Below are 7447 nucleotides of genomic sequence, written 5' to 3'. Positions count from 1 at the left end.
TCAATCTAGAATCTTTGTATTACAAGTTATTCTTTTTATCATTAATTTTTAATTTTTTAAACTTATTTTTCCCTTTTCCTTATCGTTCTTACTGGCATGACATTCGATTGATTGACTGACTGCCATGCGACTGGGCATTCCTGTTTGACAATGAGTGATTCTGTGAGGCGAGGGAGGGGCAGGGAGAGAGAGAGAGAGAGAGAGAGAGAGATCTGCTCCCCATACACGGCCACATGCAGGACCATCTGCAAATCAGATTAAGCGTCCCCTGTGCTCTGAGCTGTGCTGAGCAGTAGCTGGGAATTTACACTGACAGCAAGAGGAACACAGGGACGAATAGCTATTGCTTTGGTGACCGTTGCTGTACAAATAACGACTGATGCCTATCGGGATTTTATTGTGCACAGTATTTGCCCAATAGGTAGCCTTACCTTTCCCGGTAAAATTTAAACTGAAAACTGTGCTAAAAGACTGCCTGGTTCCAGATTACAAAACACAATATGCGTGTTAGTGTACAGTCGTATTACACTGTGCATTTAAGCTATAGTTATCCGTGAGTTGAATATATGTGTTAGACAAGGTTTTGTGTCAGGCAAATTCCACATTTATCATCCAAACCTTTTTTTCCAGCCATCTGGATGGGGGAACAATGACTTCTCCCCAGATACCCATTGATAAAGAGCAGTTTTATGTGTGAAACCAGCCCAGGGAAAATGAATGGACACCAAGCACACACCCAACAAATGGGGATTGATAAATGTTATGTCTGAAGACACAATAACAAAAGCTTATTTGTCAAAATATCCTTTCATTGGGAGCCTAAATAAATGACTTTTTCTAATTACGCACACATTTTAAACGTTTTAAAGGATAGTGAGGTCAAGTAGGATGCGTGACACGGTCACTCTGGCCCAAAATTGATAGCCGGGATCTGCCAGCCCATGTTGGTCGATACCGTTGCCAATGTAGCATCATAGCACGAATGCAAACAACAACCAAAGTTTCCACATACATGAAAGAAGTAGATGAGCACAGATGTCTGACTATTTATGAGAGAAAAAGGGTAGAAAGCACGAGTCTGGAACACGTAATCAGGCTGTGTAGGTTTGTTTAGAGAACACAACGAAATAAAAGCAGTGTGTGCTCAACAAATTTGAAACAAATGATTCTGTTCTCTTTGTGTTCTCCACGTTTCACTCTGGGCGAACAAGTGTTGGAAATTTCTTGTTGCTTTCCTTGGCTCACATCGAGAAAAATCACACACAGCTGACATTGCGCTTCACTTACTGCACCAGCGCAGCATCAAACATGTGGTCTCCGGCACATTGTTGCTTTATCATATCAACACATCGCATCTGCCTAATCTAATCTAAGCATTGGTCCGATACCGCTAATTTCATTTACAGATATTATGGGCCAATCCCAATATTATCCCAATCCCGGCAATTAAACTAATTCAGGACTGTAGTGGTGAACTGAGTGGGGGATTTTGGCAGCGAGTTTAGGAGTGGGGTGGTGTGGAGGTTGTGGGAGGGAGATGGCAGGGTGGCACAAAGCCTGGGACCCATGGCTGGATGGGGGGTGGGGGTGGTGGGGGTGGGGGGGTTGGCCTCTCACTGTGTTCTTCCGCAGGGGGCTTGGCCTCCCGGTGAGGGGGGGTGGGGGGGGGGGCTTTGTCCCGTCCAGGCCTGTCCCAGTCAGAGGGGCGATGCAGTCAGCCCCGCACCCCCTGCTGGGTAGGAAGAAGGGGAACCCCGGGATTTCCCACAGGGGAGCGGCTGACCCTGGGTGTGGGCGGCCCGGGTGAGGTGGGCAGATGTCCCACTCCCAGCGTACCCCAGTGGGGTGCCGGTGGAGCCCCTACTGTGAGCTCACTGAGAAACATGCGCCTATTCACCAGCGACCTCATCGCTTTTTCAGGGACACCTCAATATCTGTCCCGTCCCTGTCCGCCAGTCAGTCTGGAGGAATTCTAATGCTTACATCCCGCTGAAATGTATTCCATCTTTGGTCCAAAGGCAAACAAAACCTTCACATTTGGTTCAGCACCAGGGGGACAGATGGACCAGTGCAATGCTTTGCAATTTCATGCTTTTTCAGGGAGATTTCTTTCTGTTTTTAACAAAAAACCTTTCCACATAAATGTTATCCTAGAAATTATAACATTTTTCATGAAGCTGTCAGTCGTATTGTTCAAAATTTTTGTTGTACATTTTCTCAGGATTTTCTTTTTTTTGTCTTTGCTCAAAGTGTCAATAATGTGGTTTATAAGGTCTTTGAAGACTTGATAAAAATGTAATGAGTGGAATAATTCAAGGAGCTGTTTGGTGCAGTTTGGGATTAACCAGAGAAGACTGCCATTTTAATTTGGAGATCAAGGCAAATATTGTAATAAAAAATCTAATTTGATTTAAAATTTTCATTCTCTACCTTCGAAATATCTGGAAGAACAACCACGATTGTATTATCACATTTTTTTTCAGGTACTGGTAGTCGAAATACAGCACAAACAAAAACAGGAAAGAAATAACCTTGGACATAAACCACCCATGAGATTGCTTAGCATAAATTCATCTTTTTCCAAAGTGAAAAAAAAGTTTTTTCAGCTGCTAACAGCCAGAGGGGATGAGTTGCAGACGAGCAGATGATGAAAGCGTTGGTCACGGGGGATGTTGAAGCCAAGGAGCTGAAAGCGAAATCTTCCCGCTTTTCGACGGAAAGCTTTCCCCCCCCCCCCCCCCGCCCCCTTCATCGTTTTCTGGATTCCTAAGCACTCCACCTTGGAGCAAAAGCCCTCGTGGGACCGGAGAGTGGGGTAAGGACGGATGTGGTTTGGTTTTGGTCCTGAGGCTGTGTTCTGATCAGAGAAGGCCGGGTCTGGCCGGATGGGGCTCGGGTTCGGTTCAGGTGACCTCTAATCTGTAATGTAACACCCCTTTAGGGGGTCTTGTTGCCCCCCTCCCAGTAGTCCCATGCCCTACTGCATAATGTTGAGCCTGGCATCAGGTGATCTGATGCTCTGCGATCTGATTGGTCGGTCCACGTAAGGACACCTGCGGTTTGTTGAAGGTGGGCCATGGGGCCGGGTAAGCCGTGAGTGACAGGACTGAACATTGGAGGGAGAGCCAGGGAACCACACGCTGAGATTCCAGAACTACTTGTGTTCTATTTTATAAGTCGCCCATTTATTGTCCATTCCAAGTCAAAGAGTTTTCCTTCAGTTTCATTTATGTTCACTCAAGGAGACGCTTTTTATGTCTGTGAAATGAAGCAACTCATGCAAGCTGTCAGAGAAAGGTGGAAGAAATCATACAAAATTAGTTTCAGAGCCTACAAACTGTCGAACCGATTTCTGCCAAAGCATACTTGAGCATGTTCCATGGTCAAATCATCTATGGTCGGATGTGCAGTCGAAAAATATTTGATAATCAAAGCCATTTGAAACAGGAAGAGGAAACATGTTGTGTCTCAGTAATAAGTAAGATTTGTCTTTGAATGCCATTTTGAGCAATCTGCTGCACTAGTCGCTTTTTTTAATCCTGTGTGAACTGTGGGGGAACTTGGAGCAGGAAACGCGTGAGCGTCACCGTGAGCAGCATGGCGGAAGGTTTCGCCGAGGAGCTGAAGTAGAAAATCCCCTGTTAACGGTCGCGGCTGCGCTACCAGAATGGCGGACGGGGGAGGCCTCCTCTCCCCGAAAGCCGATGAGTCCCGTATGGGCGCCCTGGCAGCCGTTCCTCGGCGAGAGGCGGAGGGAGGGGCGCGGCGTGACCCCCGGGCCTGTTTTTGTTTTACGTCCCGGCGGTGGGGAGGCTTAAATTGAAGCCATGCTGCAGGGGATTAGGGCCGTGAACCCCGGGCGGGGGAAACATGTGTCGGGGAGGCTGGGAAGGCGGCCCGCTCCACGCTGGCACTCCATGTGTGGCGGATGTTTTGCGCCGGGGGAGCAGCCAGCTTGGCTGCAGCTGTCCAAACCGCAGGCCCCGGGACGGGACGGGACGGGGCGGGGGGGCGGGGGGGGAGGGGGTGTGGGCGGAGGGCGGTGTGCCTGGGGCCCCGTCTGGGAGGAGGTCAGACAGCCTCAGATGGCGTGCAGTGTGGGAACCGTGCGGGAAGGCATGTGTGAAATATTTTGAGGCGCAGTATCACTTTTCTGTGGAGCGCTTGAGGGAGCGGGTCAGGGGAAGGGGGGCGGGGGGGGGAGTGAGAGCGAAGGAGACAGAAAAGGAGAGAGAGTCGAGAGACAGAGGGCTGAAAGCTAGAATAGGGCTTGAGTGATGATATGTGGTGAGAATGTGAAGTTTAGGAAAGAAAACTCTCTCCCTCTCTCTCTTTCTCTCCCTCTCTCTCTCCCTCTCCCTCTTTCTCTCTCTCTCTCTCTCACTCACAAACACACACTACACACACACACACACACACACACACATGGACACACTCTAGCTTCTTCTGCTGGCACCTGTACAAATGTGCTGCAGATGCGTTGGCCAACGCAACAAACACGTCCAGAGAGACTACGCCCTGAGAGCGGACGAGGGCCAGGTTGAGACGCCTGATGAAGTTTGTCGTAATTTACGCTGTAAAACGAACACCAGAATGTGTCAGGCGAAACATAAAACATAAATTGCTCCCCTAGCTGGATGGTAAGGTGACTTATGCAATGTCAAGACTCAAGAAGCATGCAACATGGGCTCCACCCTTTCTAAACGGTAACTGGAAAAAGTATATATTCTCACTCCAGGCACGGAGAATCATTTTGAACTACATCACGACACCATTCCATCTCGTTATTTATTTCCTTCGCACAGGCTCTCGACCCTTTGAGTTTTTCATATCGCACGTAGTGTAACCAATATCTGGTGTCTCCATGTTGCTTTCATGATACGCTTCATTCCTTGTGGTGACGCTCTGCTATTAAATGTACAACACCATTCATTCCCACCAGGGGTTTCGGCTGAACCAGTAGCATTTTGACCGGTAGCCCAAAGCATTTATCTGCTTTATCCAGCTCAGAATTCACAGTGCTGCCCCAGCGCCTGTACATTAGCACAAATGACAGAAAATGTAAAAAAAAAAAAAATGATTGAGTTGTTTTCCTGGACTGTGGTTGATGCATGTTGGAAGCAAACTGTAACCTGCTGAAATAAATGAGGTTTAGGTTGGCAATCTGCTCCATAGACAGAGAGAGAAGTGTTTTACCACCTGCTGTACAAGCCCTGGGAGATAGATGTTTGATAAATCTTATCCCAGTAAGTAAGGATAAATATTATTCAAAATATTTCGAAATATGTTTTAGAATTTCAATATGGAATGCTTTATATTCTGCCATATTTTCATTCATGTGGTAATATATTTTGCAACATATCTATGTTGAAGACTTTTCCATACATATTGAAATACTTTACTCTTTTCTAAGATAGTATGTCTATTTTATTGAAAAGGAAAGAATTTAAGGAGAGACGTTCTTTTGAGCCGTGTTGTTTGGGACACACCCCATGTTGTTTGGGACACACCCCATGTTGTTTGGGACACACCCCATGTTGTTTTGGACACACCCCATGTTGTTTGGGACCCACCCCAGAAAGCCGCTGTTGACCCCAGCCCGTTTGCAGAACCTCTCATATGCACATGGTCAGTCGAGTGAAAGATGGCTGCAGAGGGTGTGGCTCTCAGGTAGAGCGGAATCTACGACGCCGTGTCTGCTCCCAGGTTCCTGGCCACCTTTGAGTTTTTTTTCTCGAGATCTGACAACCAAACAAAAAAAAAAAAAAGAAAACGAAACGCTGAAAACGGAATTTGAGTTTGAGTAGTCCGCAGAGATGGCGAAACGCCGTCGCTTGTCGTCTCTTGACAATCGAAACGGGGAGGCTCGCGTTCTGGAGCCTCCTCTCCAGGCGCTGGATAGCCTTTCTCTTTGAAGTGGATTCATCCTGGCTGTTTGCTTTTCCATATGTGTGTTAGATCCAGTCTGAACTGAGTTATTGGGGAATACAGGGTACAGCTGTAGTACACGAACGAAAGTATATGTTTCCAAGGCAGATGTGGTTGAGAATGCTGGATGTCAGTACGGATGAATGCCATTTCGATGGGATTTTCCATTTAAAATTCGAGTCGTGTCTGTACTTGTTTTCATTATCGGTAATGCCACATGGCGACTGCTGGCCGAGCATAGGCCTATTTGTTTCCCATCACGACTTCCAACAAAAAACCCTCAACAGCCACCCCCTGAAGAACAGATCATCCAGTTCTACTGTAATGCAGTGCACTGTTTCCAGCAAATGGGTGATTTTAAAGTTCTTTTAGGAGTTCTTTTTGCAGTTTCTGCCAAGGTGTTGATTGGCCGAGTGCTAATGCTTTGTGAATACACCCCAGGGAGTTCCCGGCCAGAGACTGAGGGGGCTCCTTCCCTGAAACAGCTGCAGGGGCTTCAGTACATTACATGCAGGATGAACCCTGTCCTAGAGAGGTTTCCTGGACAAATATGTCTGTTTCTATATGGTTTCGAAACCTTTGTAGCCTTGTGGTTAAAATAATATTGCTTTTTAAATGTGATAAAATTCAGATACAGAAAAAATAGTACAAAGACATATTCAGAAAAATAATAATAAATTATGTATGTGTCAATTTGTCAATAAAAAAAGTGATATGCACAGTAGACAATTCACTTGAGATCAGATCAATATATTAATAAGACAAGTAAAAAGTTATATAAGACACAACTTTAAATAGTGTCCTACATTAAATATATGGTACATGAACCCAAGGGCCTCTTAATCTAGGCCCTCCTAAAATAATTTTTGGGAGTTATCTCAAGATGAACTATTTATGTCAGGAATCTGAGCGTATATAATTATACCAGGGGACCTTGGTCTACTCAACTCATATGAACACCACTGGCTAGATCATTCTGGGCCTTAGAAGTCTCTCGACTTTAGATTACTGACCAGACAGTGAACCGAAAATTTTTAATAAATCAATACACATATTAAGCACCTCCGTAATCTACATCAGCTCTGTGCAGACTGTGATATAGAGAATGCAGGAGGCCTATAAGGAAACAGGAGCAGCAGGACCCTGTTAGCCTGTTGATATCACTGACCCAAAGGGGGGAGGGGTTTGTAGCACAGCCATGGCCCCTGCCCCTCCGCAGCCTGTTGCTGTGAGGTCCGTGCAGCACTCACCTTAAATCACGGCTTCTGAGGTTGGCCAAACCGCCTGGAATCCGACGCGAGGGCCAAGCACCGGACGGTCATAGAGAATCAAATTGCACGCGTTATCAATGTCACAAAGGGGAGAGGGCGTTTGAAAGGCCGGCTCGTGGTGCGCGTTAAGTTGGGAAGATAATGCGTCGTACCAAATAACAAATCCCGGAAAAGGGGGGGCTCTACTTCGGGTTCCTGTATCGGCGTTACCGCGGGGATGAGGTCAGCGTTCGAACGCGCCCGGCGGC

This window comes from Anguilla anguilla, chromosome 6, assembly GCF_013347855.1.
Source record: "Anguilla anguilla isolate fAngAng1 chromosome 6, fAngAng1.pri, whole genome shotgun sequence".
Lineage (NCBI taxonomy): Eukaryota > Metazoa > Chordata > Actinopteri > Anguilliformes > Anguillidae > Anguilla > Anguilla anguilla.
The sequence above is the reverse complement of the archived record's forward strand: the minus strand, read 5'-3'. Positions refer to the sequence as shown.